General features: G+C 42.0%; 1 protein-coding gene across 3 annotated transcripts in view; it reads left to right on the top strand.

The window, feature by feature from the left end:
• Window positions 1–26,290, top strand: part of BMPR1B (bone morphogenetic protein receptor type 1B) — a 519,259-nt gene that overhangs the window by 260,629 nt on the left and 232,340 nt on the right. For 2 of the 3 annotated variants that reach the window (XM_088464463.1, XM_088464465.1), the window contains one exon: window positions 14,014–14,089. The gene's annotated coding sequence lies outside the window, so the exon portion shown is untranslated. The remainder of the gene's footprint in view (window positions 1–14,013; window positions 14,090–26,290) is intronic. The other variant, XM_088464464.1, reaches the window with a different exon arrangement.

Here is a 26,290-nt window from a genome sequence, read left to right as displayed (position 1 = left end):
AAAATGGTTTGTACTATTTTTGTGATTGCCTGGCCATCATTGCTTTTGATGTGACCTTAATATTTTTTTTTATTATTTATGTCAACATCATTTAAAAAAAATGTTACTGGGTAGCTATAATCAGTATTTGAATTTTCATGTGTCCTGAAAAATAAAAATCTAATTGAAAATGTGTTTCATCATTCATCAACTGTAATGGCAGATATAGGTGTGTGCATAGTGAAAAGCAAATACAATGACACAAAACAAGATCTATAAGTGTACCATCACCTGCATGGGTGGTAGTAATTTTCTGCTTTATTCTGCATTGTAATACAATATTTGTTTTGTTCAAGAGCCGAAATTGTTTCCCAGATGTCATAAGATTTTTTTAAAAAGTATATTTTTTATATACATTCATTCTGTGCTCATCTGAGAAAGGTAGGTTTTAGGCCCGTATTCAATTTGGAGCGAAAAGCCATTTTCGCCTGTTTTGATTCAGTTTGGAAGACTTTTCCGCCTAGGCGGAAAGTCAATGCAATGTTATAGGCGAAAAAGTTTCGCCTATGAATAGCAGGTGGAAAAAAGTGCAGAATTGGGGTTTTGTGGTGCAACGTTGCGGGAACCCCCGTGCAGCCTCCAGACAGTCCCCCAAAGGTAAACTGCGTAAAAAAAAAAACTTAAGGACACCCCAAAAAATATCTTTGATTTTGGGGGCGAAAAAAAGAATGTTGGGGGACAAAGATAAAAACTAGCGAACTTGACTCTGGGGGGGTCCCCATGTATGCCCCAGGTGTTTTTATCATTGCAGGTGCTTGCGGAAGGTGGATTTTTCATGATTTTTTCAACTTAACTTTAGCAACTTTAAAATATGCTGACCCCCATTTTTAAGTACCTCAAATTTGCTGGGATAAGTTATTTTCTGCAAAAAGACCTCCAGAATACTATTCTTCACCACTTATACAAAAACGCTATTTAGCAGCTATTGAGCCCGTTTAAAATCACCAAATACCTTCAGCAAGCCAAATCTGGGGTAACCATAGCTAACCCCCATGTCAGAGCATCTTTTGGGGGGTGTCAGGCTGATTTCCCCAAATCTGCCAGTACTTTCTGCTTGTTTAAGTTTCGCCGGGTCCCGTTTCCACCTACTTTCAAATTGAATACGGCGATACGCGGGCATGCGCGCAATACTTTCCGCCTGCAAAACAGGCGAAGTAGGCGAAAAGTCCGGGAGACGAAAAAGTATCGCGGCTTGGCTCAAATTGAATACGAGCCTTAGTGTTGGAAGGGACATATTATGCATGTTTGTAGTTATTAAGTTTAATTTAACTTTAAATTGGTCATTTACTTTTCTCTTAGCCTTGTTTCTTTAACATAATTCCACCATATTGTTTTAATAACCTGGATCAATGTAAAATATAAAACACATTTGCCAAGTTCCAAATTTGAAGCAAATGTGATAATAGCATAAAGAGTACTTATTCTTTTTTGTAAGATTTGAAAAATGCTTTGATAACACAGCAGTAAGCAGTTACATTATTGCCAGACATACGAATCTTGCGGATCACAATACATCCTATTATTAATGTAATGAATTGCATCTGTTGGGTACGAAAATGGGAATTTCTCCTTCCTTTTGTTTTCAGATTTCAAACCTTTATCCGGCACTTTTTTCCCCTGACACTGGAATGTCTTATTTTTCAGATTATGGGGAACATTCCAAGCACAGTCTAATTTTCTACCTAAAAATATGTCCTGAACCTCTCTGTCTTTGGCCTCTAAGGTGATCTGTGCTTTTCCATATGTCAGGCTAGTAGTGATGAATTCCACGAAGTGGCTGGAAGACAGCAATTTATACTGCTGGCAGGAGCCTGACTAGACAAAATGAACCCATTTCAGCTCCACACCCATGCTGCCAATGCACGGAAATAGCATATAAATACCATTTTACCAGATACTCAAGCTTATGATATTTGAGCTTCAGATTTAATCATCAAGGTTGTATTTGTTATTATGCTGACCAGGCCTCCGGCTCTAGACTAATGGAGAGCAGGAGAACATCAGTCATCATTTGCTTTGTCCATTCACTTGTGCTGCGGCCAGGCTGCCATGATGCACAAAATAAAAAAAATAAGCAACTTTTTCTTTGCAAACTTTTACATTTCAAGATTTTTCTAACTACTATTAAATGTCAGCTTTATGTGTATTAATGAAAAAACAATGTTGCATAATATATCGTGAGTAATATACAGTTCATCATTTAAGAGTGTATTGTACTATATCTATGGTACTGTCAGTACCAGCAGTCATGGACACCATGACTGGGCTTAGCCTCAGGCTAGAGATGACCTAACACCTTTCTAAGGTGTTATCATCATCCATCAACCAGCCACTATAAGAACCAGCACAGTGCACTCCTCCAGTGCCTGAGTGTCTATTGTGTTCCTCATAGGTGCTTGTGCTCAAGAACTATACTCTTCAGTATACAGTACTTCTCTTCCAGTGTTGTTTAACTAAGCTGGGATGTAGTTATATGAGGTCGCCGGTCACAATACTGACGGTGGAATGCCGGCTAAGGAGTTATGACAGGCGTCAAGGTACCGACGCCTGTCATAATCCCGACGCCTGAAAGTAGAACTACGCAGCCCCGAACGAGGTAAGTACGGGCGCCCTTTCAACTTAGCCGCGGGGGAAAGGGTTAGGTTTAGGGAACCCTGGGGGTCTTAGGGTTATGCCCCCCCCCTGGGAAGGCTAGGGGAAGGGGGGGTTAGGGTTAGGCACTAGGGGGGGAGGTTAGGGATAGCCCCCCCCAGGAGGGTTAGGTTTAGGGATCGGGGAGGGGGGGGTGAGGTACAAACAGGGGGAGGTTAGGCACTAAGGGGGGAGGTTAGGGTTAGGCACCCCTAAAAGCGGTTAGGGGAGGGTGAGGGGAGTGTTAGACTAACTTACCTGCACTGTCGGCATTCTGTCCTGCCTGGCTTTTCCCTGTCGGTATTTGAACCAGCGGCTACACAGCTGCCGGTAAAGCAATCCCATTCCGTTTAAGTACCAGTGTTTGGTTTCCTCGAAAGCAGCAAATCCTTACCCACATTTTCATCATCAGCATCTCCTCCAGACACAAACCTCATGCCAGCTAAATTCTTTGTTGCTTTCATGGTGGGAACCAACTACACTGGGCTGCGAACTGGACCTTCACTGAGTAAAGTCCATATCCTCTTGCAGGGATTTCTGGCGATGTCCAGTGGGGGTCTTAGACTCTGTGCCAGGGTATTTGGTTGTACCAATTCCACCTGCTTGCATTTACCTTCTGTGTGTACTCTGTTACATGTGCTGTATGTCTAAGCTCCAGGGTGTAATATACTGTGTGTAGCTCATTGCATGCTATGCACTGTTCCCACAGTGCCAACACATACGTGAATCTCATTGCATGCTACACGGTGTTCCTACAGTGCCAGCACATGTGTATCTCGTTACACAGTACACACTGTCCAAACAGTGCCAACACTATGCGCTGTACGATCAGTACCAACGCATCTGTGTACCTTGCAGCATGCTACCAAAATCCCACACTTTGTGCATTCAGCTGTACCTTCAGCATTTGTGCCTACTGTGTTAAACACCACAGGGTATTCCATAACTACCACCTCTCAGAGTATCGCAACTATATCTCTTTCGGTGTGTTCCCCATAGAAACAAAATCCCAAGGCTCCACAGGTATTACAGTTGCTGTGCTCTCACCTCACTTCCCAATCTTTTTTCCCCATATAATGTCCCTTCCCACATTAAACCCATCCCAACTTATCCCTGATCAATGCATTTATTTTTGTTTTTGCAGTACAAGCAGTATAGCTACTATTACCTATATTAATAAATGCAATTAGGGACATATATATTGTTTTTGGGCATTAAAAAAGTATTTGATTATATTTTAGTATTACAGAAAAACAAGATATGTATAACTAACCATAAGCAGTTAATGATTTTAGATGGGCAGTAATTGAAACTGTGTGAATATTGTAGCCGTATTGCTTATCTAGTCAGAGGTGACCGAAAACTATCTGTTCTACACACAGCAATAACAAGAAGATGATTATTATCATAGCACATATTGTTTTCCAAATTAATGTAGGCTGAACTACAATATGATCTGCAACGACATTTCTCAACTGTAAATTAAATAGGTGGAATACTTGGAAGTTTAGTTACGCATCTGTGTACTTAAGGAATTGCTATGAAATACCGCCGGCCACATGGCGGTTCGATTCCCGGCAGCGCCTGGCTGACAGATTAGTAGAGCCTGGCAGCGGAAGTCCGACAGCGCTGGAAATCTCGATCGTCCCTAAGGTAAGTATAAACTAACCTAACCTAACCCCCTAACCCTAACCCTCCTTAGGGGTGCCTAACCCTAACCTGCCCCCCAAGTGCCTAACCCTAATCCCCCCTCTAAGTGCCTAACCCTAACCCCCCCTTCCCCGCTGCCTAAACCTAATTCCCCTGGGGTAGTGCCTAACCCTAAGTCCCCCCGGGTGCCCTAAACCTAACCCCCCCCCCGTGGCTGTCCGCTCGCGGTGCCCGGCATCCTGGCGTCGGGGAAATGTCAGGCGTCTACATCTAGAGGCCCGGCATTTTACCCTCGCCGGGATATGACTGTCGGGATGCCGGCTGCCGGTATTAAGGCAGCCGGCTTCCCGATTGTGTACCATACTTAACATGAAACAGTGCATTTATGGGCATAACTACCATAGGTGCAAAGGGTGCAGAGCTTAGTGCGGGCCATCTTACTTTATAAGATATATGTGTTATATACATTTTTCACCATTGGGTGGTACTTAGGGGCCCTTACAAAATTTTGCTATGGGGACTTCCAACACTTAGTTACGCCCCTTTGTGCAACTTAGGCATACTTGCCTATCAACCCGGTTCCGTCCCAGTAGACAACCCTCAGCAGTGAAGTGGGTTGGGTGGGATGACACTGTGATGAGGTGATTTGATGTGAATTGCATCAATGTGGCCTTTTACAGGGGGTTGGGACTGTAATGATTCTATTCAAGGCACACCCACCCCTGCCATTACCTCTACAGCTTCCCCTTCCAAGATCTCACAGAGGTGTCCCACAAAGTCAGCAGAGATGGTGCATGCTGATTAGAAAAGTATCTCTATTGTAAATAATGACAAAAAATAATTTGTAATTATAACCATATAACGTTATCCACAGGAAGTTATTAAGACTGGAGAACCAAAACATAGTGATCACAAACTATCGGATAATTCTGTGTCGATTTTCGTCAATTTAAAGGTTTCCCTAGTAGTCATCTGTCTTTGTAAACACTGCAATTTAGTAACATAGAGCAGTAAGATTTTGCAAGCGAACCTGCCTATATTTTTTTTTATAATGAATGGTAGTACAGGTTGAATCTCTCATATCCAAATATTCCGAAATACGGAATATTCCGAATTACGGAATATTTTTAGTATGACTGAGAATGTGAAACCTTTGCTTTCTAATGGTTCAATGTACACAAACTTTTTTTACAGCACAAAATCATTAAAATACAGTATACAATAACCTTAAGGCTGTGTGTATGAAGTGTATATGAAACATAAATTAATTTCATGTATGTACACAACTTTTTTTTGATGCTCAAAATTATTAAAAATATTGTATAAAATGACCTGCAGGCTGTGTGTATAAGGTGTATATAGAACATAAATGCATTCTGTGTTTAGTTTTGGGACCTATACCCAAGATATTTCATTATAGTATGCAAATATTCCAAAATACGGAATATTCCGATATCCAAAATACCCCTGGTCCCAAGCATTTTGGATATGGGAGACTCAACCTGTAGTACCAAATACCATCAACAGTAATGCAGTACATTGGTTAATTATTATTTCTTGAGATCTATATAAAAGTCAATGAAAGCAAGACAACTTGCGCACTTGAATGCTAACAGATTAGGAGGATGCTATACTAAAAATAGTCCTGTACTGGTGCTTAAGTTACACAACACAGGGGTGGTGCAGTGCGTATGACCAGGATCACTTTCGCTGTCACTAAGTAGGCCGCAAATAGCTGCAGGTGTGTAACACATGAGATGATAAAGAAATGTTCATGTTAGAGCTATGTTGACAGCCCTTCATATTTTATGGAGTGATGGTGGGGCAGGTCAAAGATTTCATTCAATTCTGAAACTCGTGTTCAAGTAATCCAACTCTTTATAACCATACTGACAGTATTAATATAACTAAATATCTCCCTATCTGCAGGACATCTATCTATCTATCTATCTATCTATCTATCTATCTATATCTCTATCTGTCCTATCATATACAGAAACATATACATTTTAACAAATGGCGCTCTCCATATTGGGTCTTCTTACTCCACCAATTCAGGTCTGTGCTTAGACCTTTTCATGGACACAGTATAACTTCACCAAATAATTATACTTTAAACTTTAACGAAAAAGTATGAATTAAAAAAAATGTTGGAACAATTGAAACTTTTTTTATATTTCAACATGTAACTATACATCTACTATATAAAAGCGAAAATTTGTCCTTCTGTCTGTCTATACAAAGCCACAGTTTACAAACCAAAATCGTGAAATTTTACATACGACTGTATTAAAAAACGACTGAGGCAACTAAAAAAATTTGAAATCGAAATTAATTACTGTTAATTTTTAATTAATTAAATACCACAATTTTTGCTGGACGCTCATTGTGGGACCTTGCACTCAGTACTGCTGTCTGCTGCCTCCAGTGGTGATATTTAAGAACTTTCCTATCTCTACTATTTATACTATTTAATTCTGTCCTTCTGTCTTTCTATACAAATCCACAGTTTACAAGCCAACATCGTGAAATTTTACATACGAGCGTATTAAAACACGGCTGAGGCAACTAAATTTTTTTTAAATTGAAATAATTAATTACTGTTAATTTTTAATTAATTAAGATCCACAATTTTTGCTGGATGCTCATTGTGGGGCCTCACGGCATATGGGTAGGGTCTCGGAGTGAGCGTTTTGTGCTGTCATGTTTTGTCATGATCTTAATGTTTATTATCGAAGAGAGCTTTAGCAGGCTTTCCCAGCATTCTCAGCTGTCTGACTATACCAAATTACGCAACAACATTGACTTCTTTCTTTGAACTGTGTCAAAATGATGACTTTGCAAGGACCCTGCTGTACTGTGAGCTGCCAAAATATTACACATGGAATGCTTCACGAAAAGTTTTTATGCGCAGAAAACAGGGAGTCGCGGTAGATGGTCATCCTGGTATCAGAGCAACAGAAGCTCTTGGCCGTGTTTACACTGTACATCCGACAAATTTTGAATGCTTCTATCTCCGAAGTTTGCTTTACACCATTACAGGTCCTACTTCCTTCGAAGACCTTAGGACTGTTGATGGGGAAGTTTGTCACACTTTTCGTAAGGCCTGCCTAAGGAGATGTTTGTTGGAGAATGATGTGTAAACAAACATTCTTAAAATCCCGGGCAATATATATACTTAGTATTTCTAATTATATAGGTTCATTTACTAGTTATTTTTTTTGGAGCGGTGTATTTAAAATACAAAACAAATTACATTATTATTATTAAGATCAGTAATCTGTCATGACAGGTCCATTTAAACAGTATGACATGTGGCATATTTAGATACACATAGGGCCTGATTCAGATGCACAGCCACAAGGAAGTGGCTGCGCAATACCGTCAAGCAAATATTTAAATGCTGCAGGAGTCATCTTTAGAAGGCAGACACTTACTGACAGCAATTGCGGATCACCATCGCGACCATTGGACGCGATGTGTCAGATATGAGTTTTTCAGCCCACCTATATAATCTATCCACTCACATATATATATATATATATTAATATATATGGCATGTAGTTAAAATACCGATGCACGGGAAGCTAACTGATGGAATCCCGGTGTCGAAATCCCAATTTAGTACTAAAGATAGGCGTCTAAATACCGACTCCTATCTTTAGCCCGACTGCAGAATCCCGACAGACGGCTTCCCGAACGAAGGTAAGCGGGGACTGGGTTAGCTTTAGCCGTGGGGGGGGTTAGGTTTAGGCACCCCAGCGGAGATTTAGGGTTAGACACCCCCCTGGGAAGGGTTACAGTTAGGCTGGGGAAAGGGGGTTAGGGTTAGGCACCACCGGGGGGAGGTTAGGGTTAGGCACTCCCCCCCCCCTGGGAGGGTTAGGTTTAGAGTGTGGGAAGGGGGGTTAGGTTTAGGCACCCCCGGTGGGATTTAGGATTATGCACCACCCCGGGAGTTTTAGGTTAGGGGGGGAAGGATAGGGTTAGTATACTTACCTGCCCCATCAGGATTTTGGTATTTCGGGCTTCCGGCGTCAGCATTTCACCAACCAACCCCAGCATACCCAACCCCTATATATATATATATATATATATATATACAATTTTTCCACCACTGCTTACTTTTTATGTTCAATTGGAGCACATATGTATGGCAGATACAGGATATGTACAGTACTTAGAGCCGGAATTCACAGTTGTTTATGAAGTGGTCTTGAAATTATTAATAGTCAAGTGTTTGTTAAAGAGAACCTGGCATGGAACTTACTCATGAGTTTACTTAGTTCCTTGTTTTGGACCATTTGCCCAATTGCCCATATACATAAGGGAGATTATTGAGATTATTATATATCACTAAATTACTGAAACAACGTTTTTAAATAGGATTTTTTGTTGTACTGTACCTTTTGGCTGTCTATAATGGTATTCCAAAAAATGAGTTAATATCACGCTTCCTGTCTCTTCCTGTCTCTGAGGTGGCTACATATGCAGGATAGGTGTGGTAATGAAAAATTAGGCTGAGTGCATCGGGCGCTAGGCTATCCATATCACTACTCCCTGCGCTAAAAACACCTTTGAATTGCCACGTACACAATAGGCATGTGCCTGGCTCCCACACACCAAGGTGACCATGGACATGCCTCACAACTCCATGCTAGTCAGGGCAAATGTGTAGACTCCCAGAACAGCAAAATAGTCTTGAATTTAGGGAACTTTGGACAGTTGAGTGGTATATATTATACAATTTTAGGCTTCACAATTGCTGGGAGAGGATTCCATGGACTTTCTGGATTAGTTATAGAAAATATGTATTTAGTGCTCCAATATTAGCTAATGACTGTAGTGCCTCAATGTGGATGGTCCTGTTTGGTCCAATTTTAGTAGAATGTGTGTTGCTTGCTAATGTGACTGTCAGCCATTAAAACAAACAAGGACCCAATACAACCCTGAGGTACATCGCTGGTTACCAGCCCTTCATCTGAGCTTTCACCATTCATTACAACATTCTGGTTATTGTTTATTATGTAATCAAAATTCATGATAACATTTTTATTCTCAAAATGAATTTATTGTGGAATACCCTAATCAAATGCCTTGCTAATTATCTGAATATGCAATATCTGCTGTTTATCTCTGATCTGTTACTTGTAGATATGAAATTAAAAACTATATTTGTCTGAAATGATCTCCCAGCACCAAAGCTCATTTGTTTGACACTAAACAGTCAGAATATTTTTTTGTAAGTAAGTCTTCTAATTTCCAATAATAATGTCAGATTCACAGTTCTATAGTTATTATATTCTTCACTGTTGCTTTTTTCTGTAGTGCAACTACATTCATCATTCTTCAATCACCTGTCTTTAGCGATTGGTTAATGGCACTGCAAGTACTATTACTTCTAGTACTCTTGGATATATACCATCTAGGCTGATTGACTTGCACTGACATTTTTGTAGTTCAAGTAACGCCACTTCTATAGTAAACTAGTATTTGGGACTCATCATATGCTGGATCATCAGTTATCATGCCCTGCATTGCAGTTTGTGTTCCCCCTTGTCTCTCATCTCTGTCCCCATCACCCCCATGTGTCATACTTGCCAACTCTCCCTGATTGTCAAAGAGACTCCCTGAAAGAGTAATGATCTCCCTGACTCCCTGAAGAGTATAGCAATCTCCCTGATTGCACCTTACCCCCATTATGAAGTTGTTATATATAAAAAACAAAGATATAATTCAAATAGGATCATAATTATCATTTCCCTGCATTGGTTATAACAAGGCCCAATGATGTATATGCATTTTCTGAAAAATATCAGAGTGTTTTCATCAACAGAGATCTTACTAACTGCTTTGGGGCTCATTTACATTTGTATGTAAGTCAGCATTATGACACACCTCTCAGATGTAGCAGTATACGTCCACTTTACCGCCACGCTCATAGGTGTCGCTTTCACATTCTCCCTGAAATGCTTTTTCAAAAGTACTGTAGGCAGGTATGTCATGTCTTCCCGTCTCTCAACATATCCCCCCGACTCCCTGTCCCTTATTGATGTCCCTCTTGTCATCCTCTCTTCCTGTATCCCATCCATGTCATCCCCATCACTCCCTGTCTCTCATTTCTATCCCTCTACCTGCCTACTCCCCTTCTACCATTTCTGTGCCTCTACCTCCCTTACTCCCCATCTTTCATCTCTGTCCTCCTCTCCCCACCCATTTCCCTGTCTCTAATCTCTGTCCCTCTCAGTCGGCCATCTCCCTATCTCTCATCTTTATCTCCCTCAAATTCCTGCTGTACCTCATCACTGTCCCCCTCATCCCCTGTCTACTTGTCTGTCATCTCGGTCCAGCTCACCCCGCTTGTTTCCCTCTCTATCACTGTCCCCCTTACCACCACTTCTGTTTCCCACTCTCCTATCTGCCCCCCACATCCCCTACTTTCTTCCTCGCTCTAATCTCTGTCCCGAATGTCAGTCTCTCTCACAGGGGGGACGCTGTTAGGATTGGACTATTCACGCTGGTTGACCGCTGATGGGGGCAAGATTCTGACTGCAGGTGCAGACAGGAAGAAACAGTCCTGTCCTAAAGGGGCATACACATTAGATGATAAAACTGAACGATATGAACGATAACAATATCGTTCAACTATATATCGTTATATCGGCTAGTGTGTATTGTCCAAACAATCAACAATGCGTGCTCCTGTGGGTCGTTAACGATATCTCCAGTCGGCTGTACATGCCGCCCAATCTGGGGATGTTGTGAGCGATGACCTTATCCCCCCGCCATCATTTGTTGCTGGTTGCTATGTGTATACACTTGCCGGGCCCGCCGCTGATTATGTCTCTGCACACACATCGTCTAGTGTGTATGCGGCTTAACTGTGCTGAGGGAAGTAGACAGAAGTGAAGCTGTGCCTGAAAGTCTGTCAGCCAGTGATAGCTGTAAGGGGAGGGGGCAGAGCCTCCCTGCAGCTAGACAAATACACTAGTTCAGACCTGGCCAATCTACAGCTCCCCAGCTGTTGTGAAACTAAAAGTCCCAGCATACCCTCCCAACGATCAGCTGGTATAGCATGCTGGGACTTGTAGTTTCACAATAGCTGGAGAGTCACTGATTGGCCAGACCTGCTCTAAGACATTATATAATAGATATATTTGTATCTACCGTACAGTAGGGTCTATATTCTCTAGTGTACATGATGACCCCTTTAAATTAAAATTTCTCAACCATAATTACAGAGTAATATAGTTAAAAGACTTTGTTCATTTTACTATATCCATTATCACCAGTTTATAACTGTTCTATTCTTTCATTTATTTTTTCTCTTTCTCTACTGTAATGTACTTTATTCTTGATCAGTGGCGGTTCTAGGGGCGGGCTAACAGGGCCGTCGCCCGGAGCGCCGGCCCCTAGAGGGCGCCACTGAGTCCCCAGGAGAGAGGAAAAAAAAAATCTCTGAAAAAAATAAAAAAACAGCGCTGCTTTCCCCCCCCGCTAGCCGCCGCAGGGAGGCTGCATTTGCCGGGCGCCCGCTGATATTTGTTATCAGCAGGCACCCGGCTCCCTCCCTGCAGTGGCAGCCGAAAGCCAGAGCTCACTCAGGGGGCATTACTACTGGAGGCACATCTATAGGGGGGGGACACTACTATAGGGGACATTACCAATGGGGGCATTAACACTGTGGGTATTACCACTGCAGGCACTACTAATGAGGGCACTGCATGGGGGGCACTACTACTGGGGTCATTGTGTAAGGGGCACTACTACTGTGGGTATTGTATTAGGGACACTACTACTGTGGGCCTTATGTATAAGGGGCACTAATTTGGGCATTGTGTAAAAGGGGCACCACTGTGTGTCATAACATGAATAAGGGACTTCTGTGTGGCGTAATTCGAATTGGGGATAATGTATTATAAAGGGAATTACTGTGTGTGGCACAATGTATTATACAGAACATTACTGCGTGTGGCATAATGTGTTATGAAGGCCATTACTGTGTGTGGCATAATGTGTTATAAAGGGCATTACTGTGTGTTGCATAATGTGTTATAAAGGGCATTACTGCGTGTGGCATAATGTGTCATAAAGGGCATTACTGTGTAAGACATACTGTGTAAGGTGCATTACTGCCCATGGCAATTATTCGCCACGAGGGGAGAGCTTGGGGGAAGCCCAGCACCTTCGTAAGTGCTGGGCACGCCCCACAGTGTGATGATTTTGGGGTGTTCCGCAAGGACACGCCCCCTTTCCGGAAGCGCTCGCGCTTTGAGCACGTGCAGAGGAACGCCATCTAAAAAAAGTTTGGTTTTGTTTTTTTGGGGGGGGGCGCGCAACTGGGAACTGTCGCCCTGAGCTCCACAATGTCTAGAACCGGCCCTGTTCTTGATGATGGGTCTTCCTATATGCAGTCCTTTTACTAAACATATATGGCACACAGATAATTAATGAGCTTATTCCGCTATTCATGCATAGCACCTGTCAGAGAGTCACATAAATGATATCTATCACATTTGGCTAAAGTGAGCCTTTCAAAACTATTTAGGTGTCGGTCTGTTTTACTGCTGCCTGTATATATAATCACGCTGGCCGATTGTCACTAGACTCCACATTCTCTCTAATCTCTAAAAGAGATGCCCCTTGCTAGAGGCTCACTACTCCTGGCAAACTGACTCATGCCTGTGCATATCACAGGAGGTTTTATTGATATTGCCATAATAGTGGCTGTGTTGATAAATAGTCCCCTTATATCCCTTCCATTGATTGATTCAATGTGATCATTGTTGTCAAATCAATTATGGCAACTAATTTCAAATCATTTAGAAACATTTTATCATTAAGCAATTAATGAATGCATTCTTCATACTGCTCAAAAGTTCATATTTATAAAAATCGTTTCCTATTAAGTGGTTTGGCAAAATGAATAGTAGTTCCAGGCCTCACACCACCTGTTAAAGTAAAGTAGCGGGTGCCAGTCATCTTCTTGTACTGGCATTATATATGATTATATACAGTTTATAGGACATGTGTTGGAAAGTACAAGTATAAGCCTTCCATTTTAATACAAACTGAAAGCTGGGACACTACCTCTGTTGGGCAATCTGCCCAGACCCCCCGCCTCCCCCCCCTCCAAACCCAAACCCTCCCACATCTCTGCATTGGTACCAGAAAGATAGCAGTGATCAAATACTGACAAACTCTTAAACACTGTTGTTGTTTGTTTTTTTAGCAGTATAGGAGGGGGAGCAATCATGTTTAATCAGAGTTTGACTTATAAAACTCTCTGCATGTTAGAGCTGCAATGTGAACGGGTTCAAGTGTTTCCATTAAAAGGTGAACATGTATGTTTCATTTCTTCGCCTGATTTGGGCCCCTGGAAAGGCATACAGCATCTGTATAACTGGCAGTGAAATGGTATTTCCAGGCAGGCAGTTTGTTGGAGGGTAGTGAGCCAATCCACTGCTTTGTCTGAGCAGCTGAGAACTTCATCTGAGTATTACCATGGTGTACGGTAACAGACCTGTTCCATGAGCAAGTAAAGTACTGAGCAAGTGTCAGGGTCAATATTTATAGACCGCTACACTGCAGCTTTGGATATTCACACTGTACAGAACAGCGAGGAGCAGGACAGAAATCTGCCACTGAAAGCTTAAGTGGTTCTGATTTTGCCTTTTTTATTTCACTCATCAGGTTTTGGCTTTTCCCTCTTGAATTCACAACATTCATTCTGAAAGCAATGAAAAGAAGATTGTGAAGAGTACAGTAAGTAAGTTTTGTCATGTTTGTTTCTTGTCAGTGCAAAACTCAGCAGGTGTTCTCCTACAGTGTCAAAGGTTCAGCACAAATATTATACTAGCACACTGCGACTATACAGCGTAAGCCTTCTATGTTTTCTCTATGGTATTTATGTTTGGTCTAACACCTTAAGCATTCAACATGCCTTATTGACAAATATTCACATGGTATTAGTTTCTATCTATCGATCTAGCATCACATGCCCACACATTTATATTATGTCATTCATTGTGACCAGCATGCACTGCTTTCTTTTTTAGCTGTTACTGGGGAGTATATTATTTAAATAGGCACAACTACATTTATCATTTGAATGAGTTACTAGTTTACAAATTATATTCTAGTTAAATTGTTTAAAGATTTACATTTTTCAACCTTTTTTTTACTTTTATTGTATCTAAATATTGATACTACTACTACTACTAATAATAATAATAATTATTATTATTATTATTATTATTATTATTATTATTATTATTATTAGAACAATTTGAACTTTAGTATATGTTGTGGTAACACAAACATGACTAAAATATCAAGAGAAAGTCATAGTTTCTTGATTGAATAAATAATACATGAGTTATTGATCTGTGCTGTACCTGCAATGCTCACATAAGTGATGCATGTGAAATTAGTGTTATATTGAACATATTAAAGTTTTGTATATTATTGTCTAATAACACAGCTGTTTTTTTGCACCGGTTTAGCTACCCACTTGTGCACACCTGAAGGTTGGCATACTGTTTATTTTAAAAGCTATTATACTGTCACTGTTAAAGGGGTTTACTACTTTAAGTAAGATTTCTAGTAAATCACTTCCCTTTACAGTCCATTCACTTGTTTTCCATTCCATACAATGTATAATTACTTTGGTGGGATCCCTGCCTTCCCATCAAAGTAATATTATAGGGTATAAGGGAATTTACAGGATATCCCTTTTAATTATAGGATATTTCTTGCATTGCGTTAGCTTTACTCTACTAATCACTATACATTAATATTTCTGATTATTTTGGGAAAATGAGGTCAGGTTAGAATGCTGTGTTTATAGTCAGCTGCATGTTCTATAAAATAAGTAGCAGACTGTAATGCTTAGTATTGATTCCATAGAATCTGTTGTTGGACGCTACACCATTGATTTTTAAAACACACATTATCAGGTATTACTCACATTCCTACCATTTAAGAATATATTTATTTAGATGCAAGGCATGGAAGTGATGCTAAGAGTTACACATGTACAACAGCTGAACAACCATTGGAATCACTCTCTACTGTGACTAATGGGTTAAATGTCCTTACAGAGCAGTCCCAGGGTCATGGGAGTTTGGGATGAGCACACCTGGACCATCTTATTGCATGTCATTTTATTATTATGGAAATTGTTCTGAAGCATCAGCAGACATAGAAAAAGTACTGAACAAATGCTCTTTTCCAAGGTGTTTTTCTTTCCATTACACAAAATAAATTTGAACAGATTCCAATGAACATTAATGTTTCAGACATCATTAGCCCCTGTGTTTGTGTACTCCCACCCATGCTGTAATATAAGCTTAAGGTTAGCAGTAACACAAGAGATCTATACATTGGAACATGATTTGTATATGTGTCATACCTTAGCTCAGGAAGATGAATGTCTAGCAATAACACAGCATTTCAGAAATACACTTTATCTGGGCAAGAGTGAGTATTATGTCTTGTAATTTATAGAAAAAAGGAACTTTGGCAATACTATCAGGTTGAGGTTTGCAAGATTGTTATTTTACTGTTCTGATGCATGCTTGCTCATCCTTCAAACTAGACTTGTAATCATTAGCTTCATGTAAAATACAGTATGGTCAGCTCGTACATTGTTGTGGAGTGCAGTTATACAGTCAAACGGTGTGTTTATACTGTGCTGCCCATTATACCTTAAGCTGTGATCACCTTTCTGCATCAATTGTGCAATATAATTAACATTTGGAGATTGCTAAAGAACAGGGCATTCATGTTTACATGCATAAGATTATTAAGTTAGTGCAAATTTGTTTGCTGTCCTTTTCACATTGCTTTCATTGTGCCACACTGATACAACTTTTAGAATAATTTGTCATCAACACTAGACTACTAGACTGTCTGATTTCTTTGATTATTTTTTCTGCCCACTTTTTATTTACTTATTTTACTAGTTGCAAATGATTAGGTGGAGCTTAGAAATGATTGATACAGGCTTGATATCTCGCATATATCACATAGTTTGGGACTGTGCCATATGCTCATCTGTAGGCACACTCTTCATACAGCGACATTCTTCACAGTTAGGATCAGGTAGAGATCATAAAGCTACTATTGGTTCCAGCATTATGACTAGGCTTCCTACAATCATAATTCACTATACAGATAATTCAACCATAAAACTGTAACTGATGACAGGACACGTTGCACACAAGTTGCCTTGCTACACTCTGTTACAGGTTGCACACAATTTGCCTTGCTACACTCTGTTACAGGTTGCACACAATTTGCCTTGCTACACTCTGTTACAGGTTGCACACAATTTGCCTTGCTACACTCTGTTACAGGTTGCACACAAGTTGCCTTGCTACACTCTGTTACAGGTTGCACACAATTTGCCTTGCTACACTCTGTTACAGGTTGCACACAAGTTGCCTTGCTACACTCTGTTACAGGTTGCACACAATTTGCCTTGCTACACTCTGTTACAGGTTGCACACAATTTGCCTTGCTACACTCTGTTACAGGTTGCACACAAGTTGCCTTGCTACACTCTGTTACAGGTTGCACACAATTTGCCTTGCTACACTCTGTTACAGGCTGCACACAATTTGCCTTGCTACACTCTGTTACAGGTTGCACACAATTTGCCTTGCTACACTCTGTTACAAGTTGCACACAATTTGCCTTGCTACACTCTGTTACAGGTTGCACACAATTTGCCTTGCTACACTCTGTTACAGGTTGCACACAATTTGCCTTGCTACACTCTGTTACAGGTTGCACACAATTTGCCTTGCTACACTCTGTTACAGGCTGCACACAATTTGCCTTGCTACACTCTGTTACAGGTTGCACACAATTTGCCTTGCTACACTCTGTTACAGGTTGCACACAAGTTGCCTTGCTACACTCTGTTACAGGTTGCACACAATTTGCCTTGCTACACTCTGTTACAGGTTGCACACAATTTGCCTTGCTACACTCTGTTACAGGTTGCACACAATTTGCCTTGCTACACTCTGTTACAGGTTGCACACAATTTGCCTTGCTACACTCTGTGATTAAGCAAGATTACTATACAGGAGAGATGCTGTATATGCTATCCAGTGGGCACCTATCCCCTCCGCGGTTCTCTCCCCTATTTCAGCTCTACCTGCCCCTCCCTTCCTCACTTTACTTCCATATCTAAAGGTTTTCTCTCTGCTTCTCTTTTCTTCATCCTTCTTTTTTTTCTAATTCTTCTCTGTCTTCAGTCTTCTTTTGGTTCCTGTCAGCTTCTCTGCATAATCAGCAACACATCGTCATACTGGTCAATAGCACTGGATGGAATATGAAGGTGAACAGGAAGCAACCACTAGACATGTCTTCAGGAGTCACTGTATGCATCTCCAGGACACCAAGCTGATGCTTAAGCTGACAGCATCTTAAGGTGTCACCTAAGCTGGGCACAGGTGCCCAGAGGACAGCTGCTCTGGCATCCTCCTTGGCTTTGTGCCCTGGACAGTCGTACCCCATCACTATGGTCCTGATGCTGACGTAATGGGGTTGTTATAAAGTTAGCATGGACAATTGCACAACATTGTATATGTTGGCACATGGACTGTATGTGGTTAGGGGGTGCCTGATTTCTGGCATGGGCATGTTATTGCCATTTTATGACTGTTGGGGTTGAGACTATGCTGAACATGGAATTGCACCATTGTTATGTGGAGTGCATGTGCTGATCATTGAGCTGCATATTATGGTCATGGCGAAATATAATATGCTGAACTATTTAGTTGGCAGGGAATTGCATTTACTTTACTCTCTATAGCACACACTAATGATGTACTTTTTGTTGTACTGTTTTCTGCATTAGCTTGGGGTGACGCATATTGTTGACAGTGTGAACAGATAAAACAAACACTGGAACATCTAGGAGCTAATTCCCAAAAGCTCATCAGAGAAAATCAGTCACTCTTTTCAAATAGATCTTCAAAGTCTTAAGAAGCCCCAAAGCCTTGAAATATATATTATTATATATTTTATAAAAGTTATGGAACAGTTCTGTAATTACTGAAATCATACATATAAAAGTGGTCAAAAAAGGAAAAAGCTTTAGGCTGGATACCTACCGGATTTAGGAAAATGCTAATATTTGACATGCGGTGGTAATCAGTGCGAGATGTAGTTATAACACCGACTGTTGGGATGGCGATGCTTTGAATGCTGGCGCCAGAATCCCAACAACTATCAGAATCCCAGTGCCGGCATCCCAACCACCGACATCCGGACGGTAAGTAGTGGGGTTAGGGGGAGGGTTAGGCACTAGTGGGAGGTTTGAGTTAGGCAGTAATGGGGGAGTGTTAGGTTTAGGCACTAAGGGGGAGGGTTAAGTTTAGGCAGCGGGGAGGGAGTGGAAGGGGAAGGGGGAGGGTTAGGGTACTTACCGACAGGTGTTGGGATGCCGGCATCGGGATACTGACCGCCGGGGTCCCGAGTGCCGGCATCCCGTACCCATCAGCACTTACACTTACATTTGAAGTTAGGAAATGGATGAAATTCTATTGATCCCAAAACTTTCATTTGTAGTATACACAATTAGAGCATTCAGCATCCCAGCCTTCTTGCTGCCACGACTCAGAAGAGCAAGTTGATATGGGGGTTATAGAATGTGTTTGCTATTTTGTCCAGCGCTAAAATGACGTTAATAAAAACAAATATATGTTTACATAATTTGGTAAAGCTGCCCATCCACTACAAGATGCGGGGACATCATAATTGTGCCGTCGTCCCTCTAGGGGTGAAGTGCATACACTGAACGTTCAGTGTATGCAGATCAATCATCCCCGAACATGGCAACCTGACGGCGGTCGTCAGGTTGACCGTCATGTTCGGGTGATGATAGATGTTGAAAACTACCAGCGGGCACGCCTATCGCTCTTCGTTTTTTAACATTTTACTGAACGATTTGCAGACCATTTACAAGCGATTGGGCAGCATAAAGGGCCTCATGTTTTCAATATAGTAAAAATACAGAAATCATAATATATATATACATATTTCAGTTTGCTAATCTTTCTTAGTTGCTGTTTTTCTTTGTTTATTTTTTTTGCATATTTTATTATTTGTAGTGCTACATGTACTATGAAAAAGGATTGCAAATAAGAGTAATTACTAGTATTCTCCATAACAGCTATACTGTTTCCATACACAGTACATTGGATATAGTCATTGTATAGAATAGTACTGAAATAGAAAGTTATAGAACCAATAATATTCTACTTCTTCTAATGCAATACAATGTCAGATGTAGCTACCATGATTCTTCAATATTAGTGTAGGTTGGGGCTGCCTGGTCTAAGGTGTTTCTGCATTATTTAAGATGCAGGTGATCTATAGATTAAGCTCCAGCCAACATTACTTTCACTGTTAAATGTTGCTGACAAAGTGGGTGGAGCCAGGGGCATGATGAGGTGGTTCTCTGTGCATTGCATCATCGCTGCCATGCCTGCAGTGATACATATCCAGGAATCATGGCAAAACGGGGCAGAGCTGCGATGACGCCATTTTGCACCTTCCTCTCCAAGGAAATCCCAGAGAGAGACTTGCCGATGTCGGCAAGTATAGTTTCTTGTTTATATTTATGGAACATATCTGGTTTTTACTTTTTTATATATGCAAATAAATTAACAAAATGGGTTAATGCAGAGAAAGCAAGTCTACCATAATTGCTCCCGCATTGTGTGCATGGAATGTAATGTATCTATTTGCCCATGTGTACATCTCTGTAGTTGGACCACCACCATTGTACATAGCCATCATCATTATCTGTGTGCATTGGAACCAGCCTTATTCCTGGTGCAAAGGATACATCTGAAAATTATCCCCTCTCTGCATAGCCCGCAATTCCATGGAAGTTTGCCTACATGAGAACACCCTGTTACTACCCAATTACGCCCTACCAATTGCAAGTGGAGATGCAAGTGAATTATGTATGACTCTGCATCTCCCATATTTCCATACACTTAGCTCCAGCGCATGCACAGTGCAAAAATATGTAATGGGGTAGATGTACTAAGCCTTGGGGGCCTATTCATCATACCTAATGTTTCTCAGGAGGTAATTAAGTTTAGAACTCGCATGGAGTTCTACCTAATTACCGGAGGAATTCATCAGTCCTCCTCTCCGTAACTATCTATTTCGAAAAGCTGTCATTTTTGCGAGATAGTTTTCCCTCTCTACACTAACTTACCGCAGCTGGAATCCGTGCTGCGCATGCGCTGTTACATCTGTAAAACCAGCGCATGCGCAGCACTTCCTACACCTGCGGTAATTCTGTGTGTGTGTCCCAACCCTCTTTTACTTTTTTTTTTTTGTAAACTTTATTGTGTTCTGCTGGGAGAGCACAGTGTCCGAGCAGACACCGAAGCCAGAGGACGGACCAGAGCGATGGAGGGAGACGCCGGGGAACCTGCACACGCTGACACAGTTAAGTGTTACCTGCTATTCGCCACCTCACAGTGGCGAATAGTAACTCCATCAAATTCTGAAAATACATAATTTTCAGAATTTGATGAATACCATAATTTCCATTTCTATGGAAATTAAAGCAGAGGGACTTAACCAGGAGATATCAGTGATATCTCCTTTGTTAAGTCTCTTCATGAATTTTAAAATAACGTTAATTAAGGAAAATGTCCTTAATAACGTTATTTTATTGTTGATGAATAGGCCCCTTGGAGAGATATAGGACCTCATTCAGAGTCGGACGTTGCGTCTGCACGGTCGTACGCCACCGATGTTCGCTAAACTGCGCATGCGTAAAGTTCGCAATGCGCGTGCGCAAACTAGCTGCTACGATCAGAAATTTCTCTCTCCTTGGACAGAATGAGGCATTTGTGGGTGGTAACAGGGGAAGGTGCTTGAAAATGGGGGAGTGGAGATCCGAACGCAGGCATGCCTAATTATGCGAACGGCGTTTTATGGGAGTGCATAATTAACAAAGTAGCGTCATGGCACATGTGACATGGGAGGTTTTACACTGACATGATCGTAGTGCTTAAGAGAGGGTATGGTCAATCTTAAGCTCTACGACCAGTTCCGATGGTTACCGATGGTCTCGATTAATCCTTATATGGCCGGAGATGACGTGTAATGTGTACGAGAAGGGGGCATATTTTTTGTCTTACGGCCGCATCCTCCCCTTGGTCGGCCAGCTAACGATCCGATCTTAAGGACACAACTTGCAAGTGCATTATTTGCATATCCGGCCCCTTTTCCCTTACGACCGTGCGGCCGCAACGACCGACTCTGAATGTGGAGAGAGATAAAGTCCCAACCAATCAGCTTCTAAGTGATATTTTTCAAACACAGGCTGTAAAATGAGTTAGTAGCTGATTGGTTGGGACTTTATCTCTCTCCACTTTATCTCTCTTCAAGGCTTAGTACATCTACCCCAAGATACATCCTACGTCCGTAAAACCGACTTCCATTCAGCTCTGCACCAGCCCCAATGTTTATCATTTTCCTTACATCTTGACTTATTGTTTTTCAGGATGTGAGGCATATTATTTAGTTTGCTTATAGTAAGTCTACAGTATAAACATCAGCTAACATGTGCTACATTAGAAATGCTATCATAAATACCAAAACATTAAGTGGCATATTTATCACACTCCACATCTCAGATGTGATAATATCGCCCAAATTCGCAATGCCATATTTGAATACAATGCAATGATGTATAAAATATCGTATGCATCGGAATTGGCAAGTAAGGATTTTTAACTTGTTGTATTTTACCGATCCCTTGAGAAATCACCTATCCTAGTTTGTCATTTGTCAGATTGGATGGCCGATCAATGGATCAGATCAGCATCAGGGAATTGCTGCTTAGAGGTATTACCCACATTAATTTCCACTTTTATTAGTCTCACCATTACATTGCTGACAGGTGCTTCATAAAGTTGCATTCTATTTAAAAAAAAATGATGGCAAAGATTAAACAAGAATTTTAGAATTAGAAATTTACATGCGGTTGTAGCTTTGGAAAGAGAAAACATAATGTGAATACAAAAAGTCTTAACTTTTTGACACAAGGGGTTGCTCTGCTTTGAAGTGAGGGTGCTGGTCTGCACAGGCGTGTTCACAACTGCAGCCCCTAACTGCATGAGGGGCAGCACCTGGCCATTAAGTTGCCTCCATTATGACAACACACTCCTGAACAAGCTACAGATTCTTTATGCACTATGGCTAAATAGAATACAGAAATTGAATTTAGCAATGATAGGGCCGGCCAGTGCTTAATATATCCTCCCCCATCTTCAATAAAGTGCATATCCTTTACATATATTTCAATTAGGGATGTGCGCCTGACCATTCTTGCTGGATTTGGATTTTGTTCTAATTCGTCGTCCGGATTTGGATTTGGATTTGCCAAACTGCGGTGACTGGATTTGGATTTGGATTTTTTTACAAAAATTGACAAAAAAGCTAAAATCACATAAATTGGGCTTTTTTTCCTTCCTAGAGTATTAATAACCTCAGTAACCTTAATTTCCAGTCATTTACAGTCAATTTAGACCACCTTACAGTTTAAATTATAGTTTTCACCATTATTGGCCAAAGGTTGCAGTTGACTGGTTACCAAGCGACAATGCAGCGACACAGACACCACAGTTTAAAGCACATCTATGACACATTGCCACACAGCAGTGGCAGAAATTAAAAGTAGTGCACCCACCCAGTGGGGTACGGCCAGCAGAATCACAGTACTTGTTTACAAAGTGGGCTACGGCCCTAGGAGTCACAGTGCACAATCTTATTCACATTACATAGTGCCCCTGATTCACATTACACCATAAAGTAGTGTCTCTTATTTATGTTACGACACACAGTAGTGCCCTTTTTACACATTCCAAACAGTAGTGACCCTTTTACACAATGCCCACAGTAGTGACCCGTCTACAATGCCCCCAGCAGTGGTGTCCCTTACACAATGCCCCCAGTAGTGGTGCCCCCTATGCAGTCCCCTTAGTAGTAGTGCCCCGAGTAGTAGTATGCCCCCCAGCCCCCAGTAGCAGTGCCCCCATTAGCAGGTCCCCAGTAGTAGTGCCTCCATTAGCATGCCCCCACTAGTATGCCCCAGTAGTAGTATGCCCCCAGTAGTATGCCCCCATTAGCATGCCCCAGTAGTAGTATGCCCCAGTAGTATGCCCCCAGTAGTAGTATGCCCCCCAGTAGTAGTGCCCCCATTAGCATGCCCCAGTAGTAGTATGCCCCCCAGTAGTATGCCCCCAGTAGCAGGCCCCCAGTAGTAGTGCCCCCAGTAGCATGCCCCAAGTAGTAGTATGCCCCCCAGTAGCAGTGCCCCCATTAGCGGGCCCCGAGTAGTAGTGCCCCCATTAGCAGGCCCCCAATAGTAGTATGCCCCCAGTAGTATGCCCCCATTAGCATGCCCCAGTAGTAGTATGCCCCCAGTAGTATGCCCCCAGTAGTAGTATGCCCCCCAGTAGTAGTGCCCCCATTAGCATGCCCCAGTAGTAGTATGCCCCCCAGTAGTATGCCCCCAGTAGCAGGCCCCCAGTAGTAGTGCCCCCAGTAGCATGCCCCAAGTAGTAGTATGCCCCCCAGTAGCAGTGCCCCCATTAGCGGGCCCCGAGTAGTAGTGCCCCCATTAGCAGGCCCCCAATAGTAGTATGCCCCCCAGTAGCAGTGCCCCCATTAGCATGCCCCCAGTAGCGCCTCCTTACAAACACACATATAAAAAAAATATTAAAAAAAACTTACCTGAACTATTATGCGATGTGGAGGGAGCCGGAAGACGGAGCTCATGAGTGAGCTCCAACCGGCTCCCTCCGTGCAGCAGCCAGTTAGAGTCTGTCTGACTCTAATTGGCCGCTATTACAAACACACAGCTGCCGCTGGTGGCTGTGTGTTTGTGTCTGTGTAGGGAAGACCGCTCTCACAGTGGTCTGCCCTACACTAGAGGAGCCCTGACGTCGGATTCTCTTGCGAGAATCCGACATCAGGAGGCCGCCGTTCGGGATCCAAGTCAGGCGGGGAACACCGAACAGGGTTCGGTTGGACTCGGATCCCCTATGTTCGGAGCGGTTCGGATTCCACAGATTCCACAGAATCCGAACCGCTCATCTCTAATTTCAATTTAGTTTACACAAAAAAAATCCCCGATACAAGCGCTTTCTTGTATCTGGCTTCGAGGATAAGCCAATTTGATTGGCAATTATGTGAAACAGAAACAAATGTATATCAATAAAATGCTAATATATCAAACAACCTGGGTGTATCATGAAAAATTAACACCCCTGGGCATGCAGCAGATGTGAAACACGGGTAAAAGAGGTGACACACAATTAATTTATTATTTGTTGACCATCGTGATGCCGGCTGATTAAATCCCAGCAGCAGAATCCCGAACCGTGGACAGGACACCAGCGCCAGAATCCCAACATGAGGGGAGATGCCTCCCGGTGGTAAGTACAGCGGGCACCTTTAGCTGTTAGCCGCACAGGGGATACATTTAGGCACTCCGGGGGGTTTAGCGTTGGCTGCTGGAGGGGGGAGGTTAGGGTTAGGCTACAGACAGGGAGGGGTTAGGGTTAGGCACCACCGGGGGGCAGGGTTAGGCACTAAGGGGGGAGGGTTAGCTTTAAATAAATATTGCCCCCCCAAAATAATTATTGCCCCAGCCCCCCACAGCAGACTTACCTGACTTGTTGGTTGTAGAGTGGAGAGTGGGGCTCCTTGTCCCTCCATGTATATGCTTACAGGAAGACACAGCCTCAGTCAGTTGGCAGAGCAGGCACAGCCTCACAATTTTCTTCTCATGAGGCTGTGCTACTGCTGATCTCCATGGGTCTGAGGAGCATGTGATGGACTCCTCCAATCAGAGCTCAGCACATGCTCCTCTGACCCCTCTGCAAAGTCTCATAGGATTTACCCAGTGGAGCAGTGCCCCAGTAGATGCTGGGACCCATTAACCTGGTTTAGCATTTTTTTCACAAACAAAGTGGTACAGATGTGTCCTCATACATCTAGCCTCCTTGCGCAGTAAACAGCCCTTCTAGTCGTGCCATGGTGTGACTTGGTAGCAATTGTGTCTTTTCCTGCAACTGTTTACATTCACATTGCCCAGATATGTGACTAGGATGCACAAGCAGCTTCTGCTGATTATATTGATATATGGAATGCCTATATTCTGTGTGTGATTGCGGGTGCATCTGCATACAAAACTCTGCTGACAATGTAACAAAGCATTTCGCTTGCAGATACACCCGCATTTGTACACAGAACATAGGCATGCTGCCTATCATTTTAATCAGCAGAAGCTGCTTGTGCATTCCATTCACATCTCTGTGCGAATAATGAAACACAGTTGAAGGTAAAAAGTTGCCCAAAAAGACACGGGACTCCCGCATTATGTGTATCGCGACTTATAGCACATGGAGGATAGATGTATGTGGACACATCTGTATAAAGTAGCAGATTACGCATAACAATGCATGGCACAAGTAACTCGTATACAATATGAGTGATTTGTGACACAAATCGTTATGAGTAATCTGCTACTTTATACTAATCCCTTTGCCACAAAAAATACTAAACCTAAATACAGTATTTAGTACACTGTTAATTACTTAGTACACTATTAGCGAATTAAGCTGCAAACTTCATGAAAAAGTACTCAAACATAGGAACCACTACCCATGGCTGAGCATTTAAGTTGCACCAGGCATTTCGCATTAATGACGCAGAAAAGGATACTGTAGGTGTATGAGGACACATCTGTAATTGTGTTAAGTACAATGGGACTGATGCATAGTTGTAAGTATATCAGGAGTACATTGTTTAATAGAAACATGCATGGGGAAAATGTGTATATCCACCCATATGCAGAGCTGTATGCATCTTAGGATGTTACCACATCATTAGAGTAGCATATGCACCTGATTTG

This window comes from Taudactylus pleione, unplaced genomic scaffold (assembly GCF_031769625.1).
Source record: "Taudactylus pleione unplaced genomic scaffold, aTauple2 ptg000055l, whole genome shotgun sequence".
Lineage (NCBI taxonomy): Eukaryota > Metazoa > Chordata > Amphibia > Anura > Myobatrachidae > Taudactylus > Taudactylus pleione.
The sequence above is the reverse complement of the archived record's forward strand: the minus strand, read 5'-3'. Positions and strand labels throughout refer to the sequence as shown.